This window comes from Lactuca serriola, chromosome 2 (assembly GCF_051521515.1).
Source record: "Lactuca serriola cultivar US96UC23 chromosome 2, Lser_US96UC23_V15, whole genome shotgun sequence".
NCBI lineage: Eukaryota > Viridiplantae > Streptophyta > Magnoliopsida > Asterales > Asteraceae > Lactuca > Lactuca serriola.
Genome location: NC_136409.1, coordinates 102,755,212 through 102,767,085, shown reverse-complemented (window position 1 = coordinate 102,767,085; position 11,874 = coordinate 102,755,212).

The window sequence follows — 11,874 nt, the reverse complement described above, 5'->3', positions numbered from 1 at the left end:
CTTCAAGCATCGCGAGACCAAAAAAAGAGCTACGCTGACAAACGGCGAAAGCCTTTAGAATTTCATGTCGGGGATCAGGTGTTATTGAAGGTCTCTCCTTGGAAAGGGATGATCCTCTTTGGAAAAAAGGGAAAACAAAACCCGTGATACATCAGACCATTCGAAATTCTTGCTTGAATTGGTCTGGTGGCCTATAAGCTGCTACCTTCGGAGCTCGGCAATGTACACCCCATGTTCCACGTTTCAAATTTGAAAGAGTGGTTAACAGATGAAACCCTTGTCATTCCTTTAAAAGAAATCAAAGTAAACTAGAATCTCATGTTCGTCGAAGAACATGTCGGGATAATGGATAGAGAAGTGAAGCGTACGAAGCAGAGCCGCATACCAATTGTGAAGGTTCGATGGAACGCTACGTGTGAACCAAAATTCACATGGGAACACGAAGACTAGATGAAGTAGAAATACCTGCACCTATTCTCTCATTCATGAACCTATCTTTCAAAAGAATTTCGGGACAAAATTCCCTCTAACAGGGGGATGATGTCACAACTAGCATTTTAGCTAGGAAATTCTATTATCATGTAAACGTCATCTATTGTGATACCTGTAACTCTAATTTGATACTATGCACTACGCTTATTAAATGACAACAAACTTAATCAAGGTTCACAAGTGAAGTTCAAAACTATATACAAAACATTTCCAATAGTCAATCATGAGTTGAAAACCCTAAAAATCCAGGTTCAAGTTTATTATGGACTAGGATTTTCTTATTGGGCCTAATGGACCAATATGCATTCAATTCAACTATTATGGGCCTAGAAACCCTAATTCGGTTCTAATTGGAATCACATTCATAAAACTTAACATTTTGGGCCATGTAGGCCTAAAATGGTTCATTATATTCTTAATGGGCCAAATTGGGCCATAACAATTCCATTAGCCCTAATGGGTCATTAAACCCTTTTAAGTGGACTTGATTGGGCCATGAACCCTCCTAAGGGCCCAATGGGCCGAAAATTTATTTTGGGCTTCATAAATTCAAACAAGGCAAGAGAATGCCCAAACTACTTCTCCTCCTTCTTTTCTTTCTCACTCTCGGTCCAACTATAAAAAAAGGGAAATCAACAAAGGGTGCTTAAGAGATGGCACCTCACTAATGTTTAGTGGTTAACCATGCAAAAATCTCATACTTCTAGGACTCTAAACCTCCATGTAATAACCAAAGATCAAACTCCTCCTTCTTTTCTTATTGCTCTCAGCCGAACATACCCTCTCACCACTTCCCATTTTCTTTCAAACACTTCCAAAACACTCTCAATAATCCATCTTCCTTTTCCCAAATTTCGTTTGTTGGTGTGTGTGTTTCAAGAAGTTTGCATCAAGTCCTCATCCATAATTGGTAATCTGCTCTTACTCAAGCAAGTTTAACTTCATAATTTTGTTAAAGCTTGTTACTCATTTACTCTTTAAATCATGGATCATGCTTCTTAGAACACATCTAAGTCCGAAAGTTCCCTCAAGAAGCTTGCTAAAGCCGAAATATCCACATCTTCTTCATCAAAATCCGAATCCAAACCTGTGACAATTCGAAATTTCTACCTTGTAAAGGCATTCAATTCAAATCCAGATTTAGACTTGTTTATGCTATCTTTTAGCTTTGTTAAGGGTCTATTTGAGTGTTCTAAGCCTAGTACATCCAAGGAATGAGTGTTAGAAAGTATCTTCTTGAGTCCTTTGTGCACTAATGAAGCCTTAAACTTCATCATGTGGAGTTTACAGCCACATCACATGCGTTTATGGCCGTAAACTCAAGGTGGGCGTTAACTCATGCCCATAAACATGATATTCCTTCCTTATTCCTCATTATTCACCATTTCAAGTCAAGAAACTTGAATTCTCTCTCAAGTATCATAAGGACCTTCATTTTGATCTTCAAAAATGTAAGTGTTTCATCCTTTGATTAGTTGATACATCTTTTTATCTAGTATCACTCTATGATTTCATCCATGAAATCATCTCTTTTGGGTTAGATACCCAAGAATACCAAGAACACCAAGAACACGCACTAGTTCATGGGCCGAAATCTGTTGGGTTTTGAGCAATCTAACACTTCCTAAGTGTGCATGCAACCCTAATAAACCTTGGATCTATGTTTTCTTCTAAAATACATGCAAATAATAATTTCCAAGGTTTCTTCCTAACTAGCATAGCATAAGGATTATGAATCATAAAACTACTAGTAGAAATACATACCTTTTGATGATGGTTGATTGCTTGGAGTTTGAGAGCCAAGCACCAATAGTGTGAATGCCTCAAATGGAATCACAAATCACCACAAACACTTGGAAAACTTTGAGAGAGTGTATACACACATAGAAAATCGGCCACACACACAAAACCACACTAGTGACTATTTCATGCAACATAAGCATGTTTATATAGTGTACATGATTAGGGTGAAACCCTAATAACCCATGACCTTTCCTTTCCCAAGGATCCATGGGTTAAAAGCTCCATGGATCATCCATGGACTTCCATATAAGCCTAGCCGATTAACAAATGAGTGTTAGCCCACACCATATAAAACAATAGCCCACAATTTAATTACTCTTCCTTTTAATCTCTAAATTAATTCATAATTAATTTAAGACTAAGACTAATTAAATAACTTCATATTAATATATTATAACTTACAATATATTAATAAACATATGTGTATAACTCTCATAAAATTATCCATAAATAGTTCAGGTGAAGTGCAACCCAAATGGACCATGCCGGGTCGGGTCAAGTATGTACCAAATAAGTTATGGACTTAGACACCTTATCCAACAAAATCAACCCTTTTTAGCTTGCATATCGTAAGTATCCTTTCCATATACTTGTTATCTAGTAGAAGCTCTTGATTTACACCCTTGAATCAACCATTTTCCCAAGAACCATAATAGTTTACGTCCATGAGCATCTCCCTTGGCCGTAAACCCTTGTTAAGGTACATAAGTTGCCTATAAACTTTCCTAAAGCTAAGTCTGCGACCTAGAACACTTCCTTGATGCTTGATAGGACCGTAAACACATAGGACTGTGAACACCTTGGCAGTAAACACCATTGTGTGTCCATACACCCCTTATATGCAATCATATGTGATTGTAACACTTCCATTCAAGTGTTTTCCTAGTTGCTAAGGTGTTTTCCTTACATGATTAGTTGTATAAACACTAATTATATCCATATATGTGTCATTATATGCTAGATAGGAGCCCTGTGTGCTCGAGTTTTCACTTGACACTTAGCTTCCTATACCGATCTTACATTCGCGTCACTCACTACAGGTGAGTTCATACCCCTTAACTTATCTTTTAATGATTTAAATGCTTTGGGGGGGGGGGGGGGGGGAATACAAGTAGAAAACATAATAGTTATATAATCAATCACATGTGATTTATAACTATCAAACAAAGGATTTCTTATACTTCAAACTATGTTATCAAAAAAATTGTTTCAAATCGTTTTATATACTGACATCGAGTCATCAATATTTATTCAAATAGTTAAACTCTTCAAATGTATTTCAAAATTTCATTTTAAAACTAATATATTGTCAAAAGCATTTCTATATATGTATAGTTATATAAATAATGTTTGAAGGACTTATGACTGATAACTCACCTTATTTCCTTTTTTGTTTGGATGTGGACTTAAGGTATCGGTTATTTGTCTGAATGTCGTCTAAATCTTAGTTATATATTATGTATATTTATGTAGATATAAAAGTACTACCAATCAGTTTAATGCCTTTGGGTAGCGAGGGCGTACCATCATGATCATTCAGTCAAACTACAGAAGTTACTAGTAAACTATAATAGGTATAGTTTAGGGAATTACTACTTACTATTTCTAGACAATTGAAAATTACATAAATCAGTACTTACTAGAGTCGGTTCATACATGAGTCAGTTCAAACAAACAATAACAAGCACAGAAAGGAACATACAATAACAAGAACAGAAAGGAACATACAATAACAAGAATAGAAAGGAACATACAATAACAAGTACAGAAAGGAACATACATCCTTTACAAGAACAAGATAACTTTAATGTGAGTCTACTTCGTGACACAACAACAAATTTGTTGTGTCATATTTTGTAACTAGAATCTCCCGGAGGGAGAGCGAACATTATGTGTATAGATCTATACGGGACTGACAAGCCCGCATCCCGACTGTTCGCTACAGTTGATCGATAGGCCAAGGGTGACAAATGTCATAATTACTTTTGGCACTAGCAGGTCGTCATGTTAACTACTTGTCGATTTAGTATGGTTATAACCACATCACATCTAAACCTTAATTAACAACCTGGTTTTAAGGTAATTAGTATTTCAGTAGGTATTTTATACAAAATTACCATAAACTTTCATTTTCTCATTTCATTCATATAATGATTCTCACATAAAAGGTAATGAAACTACTTTCTAGAAAAGATAGTCATAAACATTGGGAAAACACACAGATTACATACTACTTCAAGTACAAACATACAAAACAGTCGGGTCTTGGTAGAAGACTACATTACATCATTTTAAGAGAAACGAGCATACAAAATAGTTGGGTCTTGGTAGAAGTCTATGTTTTATACTAGTAGAAAATATAGGATTTTCTAATAAAGATTCAAACATTACAAACATTTTACAAGACTTTACAAACATTTACAAGACTTTACAAACATTTTCAAAGAAACTAATACAAAAATTTGACACTAAATACTTATGAACTCACCAGCTTAAATGCTGATCTACGCTTTCAAAATAACTTGTATTCTCAGGTCAACAGTAGACAGGTACCGATGGCCAGCTTTTGAGAAGACGGAGTATATACAGGACTCGTCTTTATTTTGATTACTTGTTTTGGTGTCTTTTTACTATAAAATAACATACTTGTATTAACTATACTATTAATGCAATGGATGATTTTGTTGCTTGTTTACTACTTTACATTGTTATGATACTATATATAACGTCCTCCACCCCAGAACGTTTCCGCCGTTCCAGTTTTAGGTTGTGACAGATTGGTATCAGAGCATTGTTTGTAGTGAATCGAGTATATCAACCCATAAAATATATACAACTATCAACACATTGGGATTAAAATACTCTAACCAAGAGTTTATACTTTTTAAATAATAAAATATTTAGCTAAAGTATACATACCTACATACTTACTACATAATAGTGTCATACTAGAACAGAACAAAAGTAATTTAGATGTTGGATACTACAGTCAAACCTGGGCAGTTATGTAATCGTATCTGGAATCAATATAGCCTGATCAAATATATTTACTTGAGATACGATGAACATGTGTTTCGGAGTGATAGTGGTGTGGCGACAGGTCTAAAACTTACCAAACTATACATATACATCTTCATATATAGAAGAACATTATAACAAAACATAAAGTAAAATACTATAGGAGTATTTTAGGCACTATTCATTAAAAAGAATAAACTACATGAGAACAAAAAGCTTTTGCTGATATCTCTATGAGTACTAATTGCATGCATCACAGTTATATATTATTAGGTTTCATAGAAAAAGAATGTGTGGTCTAAGCCTTATTTCCTTTACCTTGTTTGGATGTGGACTTAGAGTAGGATCATGTATTCGAAGGTCTATTTAACCCAAGTAGTATATAACTGGTATGCACTATGTCCTCATAGAAGGAACCAGTAAAAGTCATATTAATTAGAATTACTTTAGTAAGTAATCTGTAAGTTTCTCTTACAGAAAATTTTAATTGTTTATCGCTTTATTTTAGAAATGCTAAATAAAATTCCTTACCCTTATTTCTCTTCTAGATAAATGGTTGGATTTCACCTCCCCGGCGACCCGTACCTTCCTGGCCAGGTGAATGGAGGGGGGCTAAATCCAGAGCCAGAAGCAGAACCTACAATCCCATTAGATGATGACCTTGCAGAAGATTTACCAGAGGATCATGGCCCTGAGCTTGAAGTTGAGGACCTACCTCTAGTGGCTCCAAATCCAAATCCTAATCCTCTTCCGGCTTTTCAAGGCCCGACGCCTTTGTGGGCTGAGTACTTGGAAAGGTGGAGCCATGAGTTGGGACAAACCTTACCCTAAAACGGAGACCGAAGCTTCTACAACGTAAGTGACGAAGGATCTACAGACAGAATTCTTCCCATCTTGGTTCGTCGAGTGGCTCGAAATGTTGAACTAAGTGTAGCAGCCGTCCAACAAACCGTAGAACTCAAGGCAGACACAAATTCCAATGCGGATAGTATTTGCAATCTTGAACTTGCTCCTAGGAGATACAACGAAACTCTGCTGCAAGCACTAGCTGAAACTCGAGCCGAAGTCATAGAGCACCGAGTACACCAGAGGGTGTATGAAAGACACCTACTCGATGTGGAGCGTTAGCTGGCTGAACTAAGTGTTCATCCGAGGGAAACCCATCACCAGTAAAAGATGCTCTACCTTTCCTTCTTTTGGTTTAAGGAATACCCTTATTATCTATGCTCTAAGTAGCACTTCTCTATGTAAATACTCATGTACTGTAGCCTGTAGGTACTGTTTCACTAGGTCTTTTTCTGTCAAAACTTTCCTACTTCTGATGCGATGTAAGATCTATTCCAAGTTTAATTTTCCCGAACTTATTACTGTTGGGTTTTGAGCATCCTAACACTCCTAAGGTGTACATGCAACCCTAAATACCTTGGATCTATGTTTTCTATATTATACATACAAATACGAATATCCAAGGTATTATCCTAACTAGCATACCAAAACATTGATACTAGGGTAATAAAATAGATAGAATACATACCTTGTTGTTGTAACTTGTCTTCATGAAGCTTGAGTGCCTAGTGCCAGAGTGTGACACCTCAAATGGTTCACACAACACCATGAACACTTGCAATAACCTTGAGAATAAGGATACTTTGGTTCTTCCTAGTGAAATCGGCCTTGCCCTTTTGTGTACACACACTAGTGCCAAATTCACCAACCAATGATATCTTTATATAGTGTGGAGATTAGGATTAAACCCTAATACCCATGACCTTTCATTTCATATGATCCATGGGTTAAACACTCCATGGACTATCCTAAATGAACTTGGCCCACCACACATATATATCTAAGAGTCGATATTTAATTAGTTCCTTTTGATCACTTAATTAATTATAAATTAATTCTTGATCAACACTAATTAAATAATATGATTATATATTAATATATTAGAACTTATAATATATTAATATAAATTACTAGTATCCTTTTTCCTCATCTTGTTTATCCAATTGTCCCGATGTCATGCAACCCAAATGGACCATGTCGGGTCGGGTCAAGTCTTACCAATTATAGTTATGGACTTAGAAATTAATCCAATAGTCTCCCACTTGGATACGTCTAAAACTATTATTGCAAGTATGACTTCATAACCCGACTAGCAATCGTAGCTCTCAAAAGCTTTTGTCGAACTCTGACCTCGCGGATGATCTCTGACCTTTGTCAATGACTTGTCCATTAGATAAGGGATCATATATTCCTCCATTCTAGATATCATATAGACTGAGACATGGATTATAAATCATTATCTCTGTCCATCTGTTGTTTCCCAATTTCCGATTCATGATGACTGACTGATTGAACAGATCAAATCAGTCCTGGCTTGGCCAAGCACTCACATGTGTCAACATTAAATCATCGAGGGGCCTACAAATATCTCTTTTATCCCAAAGGTAAAAGGAATGGATAAACTTCAACTCATATGGATTGTTCTACTACTTGTTGAATCATACACAAAGACACGTTTTTTAACATCGAGTTACCAATGCGTCTTTGTGCAATCAATGTATAACCAACTAATAGTAACAACTCATATCTCTAGGTTTGAAGAATATAAGATATTATCGTCTCATGATCACTCATGATAAAATCCATGAAGTGATTCCAATGAGCGTGGATTGAATCCAGTTGTAGCACCACTTTGTCCAACATCTTAGACCTCTACAAGCCAACCCATGACAGTCTTGATTCATATCTACTTCCAACATATGACCGACTATGGATAGTTTGAATAACTTAGTCATTCGGAGAGAACAACCTAGTTATTCTGGAAGTCAAAACATGCAAAGTAAAACACAAGAATAATCGAATCCAATATGGTCTCAGAACTTATGAGTTTTAAATAAAACACCCTTTATTTATCACCATATTGATTACCTATCATTCATTGCATACTGTTTCAAACTATCAACTTTATACTTGAATTAAAATAATAGTTGTCCCATGCTCCAAGCATGTACACTATGTTTTTTTCGAAACAATAGCTTTGCCATACACCAAGTATGCACTCTATGTTTGTCTATGATCCTTACTTTGTGAAATAAACCAATTGAACAAAATTTCAATGACTCTAATTTCACACTCACAAATCGAAATCTGTTAGATTTTAAACTTATATGCACTACCCTCTTGTAATGAATATATACAAAGTCAAAAAGACTTGTCAACAATCATTATAGGGTATTCCAATGAAGATCTACTCCATGGAAACAAAGTCTTATGTTCAAAGTATGCATTGCTTTGAACATGCTTCTTGCACTAAGTTTTTTCTAATCTTACACATATTGCTTCCATCTATGGAGACAACTCCATATTCCCATTTTGACTATCACTCTTGAACAAGAGTTTCCTCTTTTCAGAATATGTCAATATGGTCCTTCCAAAATTAACACTATACTTCCAACTGTCCCTGAGCAACCAATCTTTGGTAAACCTTTGATTGTCCTCGACAATTGCTTAATCACTTTAGTCATATCCAATTCTAGACCTTTTCCCCTCTTAATGCCCCAGGCATTTGGAAAATTTAGAAAGGATAAATATTATAGCACATGCAATCGATCCTGTACCCAAAGCAAATGGGACACGATTCATGATGTCTCACATGAAGACATGATTCTGGACCAGTCTTTTGCCATAATATTTTTATTTTCTCTGTTTTCAAATTTTGACTACAAAGAGGGATGTCGTAATCATAATCGAATTTTGAGAACACAATATATATGAATTTTCTTAAGTTGAACCAAACCAACATAAAACTCATATATATTCTTGACTAAAGATGATTAAAATCTCAATCTAAGCCTTTTAGAATTGAAATGAAGTATAATTTCCTCTCCTTTAATTATAGCAAAACAACTTTTTCAACGAATTGAAACTTTTTGTTTTCTATAATTAACATTGCTAACTTGCAATACTTATCATAATTATCATGCTCCCACTGACATGATGATTATTATCATAACACTTATGCTCCCACTAGCTTTGACATGTATCTAGAAAAAAACTGGAATTCTAGATGTCAATACTTTATTGACTTTCTTACCAAAGTTCAGATTTCTGATACAAGATTGCTTTGATAATACTTTATCAAAATCATATACCTTATCTTAGATAGCTCACAGGTGTGTCTAAACAATTTCAGAACTATGAAAAGGGATGTCGTAATCATTGTCTAAATTGTTTAGATCTTTGCTATTTCTCGTAAGTCCATGTTAGTGTGCCGGTTAACCACGCAAGCTCCACTAACGAATTTGATAATGCAAAGATTGCTATCTACTTAAAATCTACTTGGTGGAAGTGTTTCCTCACCATCATTTTCATGAATCGGAGAGAAACCTTATGACCCTTAGATTTTATGGTGTATGTGTTCTTATGCATGTGAATTGTCAAAACCATAGTCACAAGACAAGGATAATGACAAATCCAAACTCATATGGACTCAACTCAATCTTATTTTCTTGCCACCTGGCAGCTCAAGGGCGTGCCATTGCTTCCAAATTGTTATGCAACCAATTGAGAACTCTATGGACTCATATACAAAGCCAACTTTACCTAGAATGGGCATAGAAATAGAAATATGTTAACACGATAGGTTATAAACCTCACGTCGTGTGCTAGTGTTAAACTAAAGGTTTTTATTCTTGATTAGATCTTGAAATTCTTCCAGGATCTTTAAGACTCCCAGTATCCTCTTGACACATAAGACTCACTTGCCAAATATTCAAGAGATAGTTTGGATTCTTTATCAAGACAAACACATCACACAATTGGTCTTAGTTAGTCTGTGTTTTATCCAAAACATCACAACTTACCAATTTCAAACGTACAAGAGTAGAAAACCTTTTGGCTAGTATTAATAAACCTTCTTTAAGATGTGTCACTCAAGTTACAATCTTGGAGTATAACTCAAAGAATTGTTTTTGGAACGAAGCATGACTCGTCTTCTTGATTTAATCATTTCAACAATTCAAGATTCGTCTTCTTAGTCATAAGAATACACTAAGATGACTTTAGAGGACTAATTGTGACATGATTTTTAAATCATTAAGATGATCACAAAACATGATGCAAAAGTACTCTCCCATCTTTTAATATTTGAGAAACTTTTATCTTTCTGCCTAAGTTGATTCTTCTTATTCGCTCTGTCATATATTGGAACCTTTTCCAATGTCTCAGAATTACACTTAAGCTTGTAAGTATAACCTTCTTTACTGAGCTTTAGTAAATTATGACGAATAGTCTTATCGATCTTTTGTGGTGGACTTGACCAGTGCACAAGAATGTGTACTCGATCCCTTAGTCCTTTACTTGACTCACACATCCATGTGAACAAGTAGTTATTCTTAACTTTCCAATGCTTGAAAGTTTTCATTCATCATACTATACAACTTGCATGATTCCAAGTTTCGGTCCAATTGAAACTTGGGTGATGAGAATCTTTCCTTATTTGGTAAATTTAGACACTACCACAAATGAAAGAATCAAATTCATATCTCCAATATTGCTATCAAGGGAATCATATAAGCAACACCTTTTTTTTCCATAAATGCCATTTTAAGGATATTTTAAAACAAATAAAATTAAAAAATTTTCTTTTATTTTAAAACTTTGCGGAAAAACTAATCCTTAGAATGCAAATGTATATGAAAACTTGTTGTCATCTATTCCTAAGCAATCTATCATAACTCTTAAGCATCTGCTCAAAATTCTGATCACCGAACCATGCGATTGAAATCCATCTTCGCGATCAGAATTAGCATATACTTCCTTCTTCACTTTTTCTTTGATTCTTAAAACATCAACATGTGACCCAGTCACATCATGTAACAAGAATATCAGAATAGAAACTTAATAGAGTTAGATAGTGGACTTCACCTAAAGTAGAGCCAAACTTATTGACTTTAACATCCTTAGGTAAATTTGGCAACTTTGCAATCAATGCCCCTCCTTTGGCAATTTAACATAAGGACTCTTTGGTAATGGTACATGGGACTATCATAGACTTAGCATTTCTCTTTACCATTTGGTCAACCGAGTCGACTTTGGCCGATCCCTTTCCATTGGGAAGAGAATGCTTTTTTTGGATTTCCAGTATCACCATTGTCAATGTCCATAAAGGTTTGGCAAGTTGATCTTAGCAAATAGATAAGATCATTAAGGGTCTTGTCATAGTCTGTTTCATATGAGTCCCAAAGGAACTCACTATGTGACTTAAAAAGTGCTTGAACCACCAACTTTCTCAAGACTTTGACACCCAACTCTCTCGGCTTGTCAATATGTGACTACATCTCCAAGATGTGAGCACACATAGACCTTGCTTGCCAATAGGGCTAGAGTGACCTTGAACTTGTGGGATAGGGAGAATTATTGGAGGAGGTGGAGGAAGTGAAGTTCCAAGAGATTTGGGAGGATCATAGATGTCTGAACTAGACATCTTTTGGGAGATATTCAATATAGTTGATCTAAAGTCCTTAATATAACACCCAATATGAAATATTAAGGCTA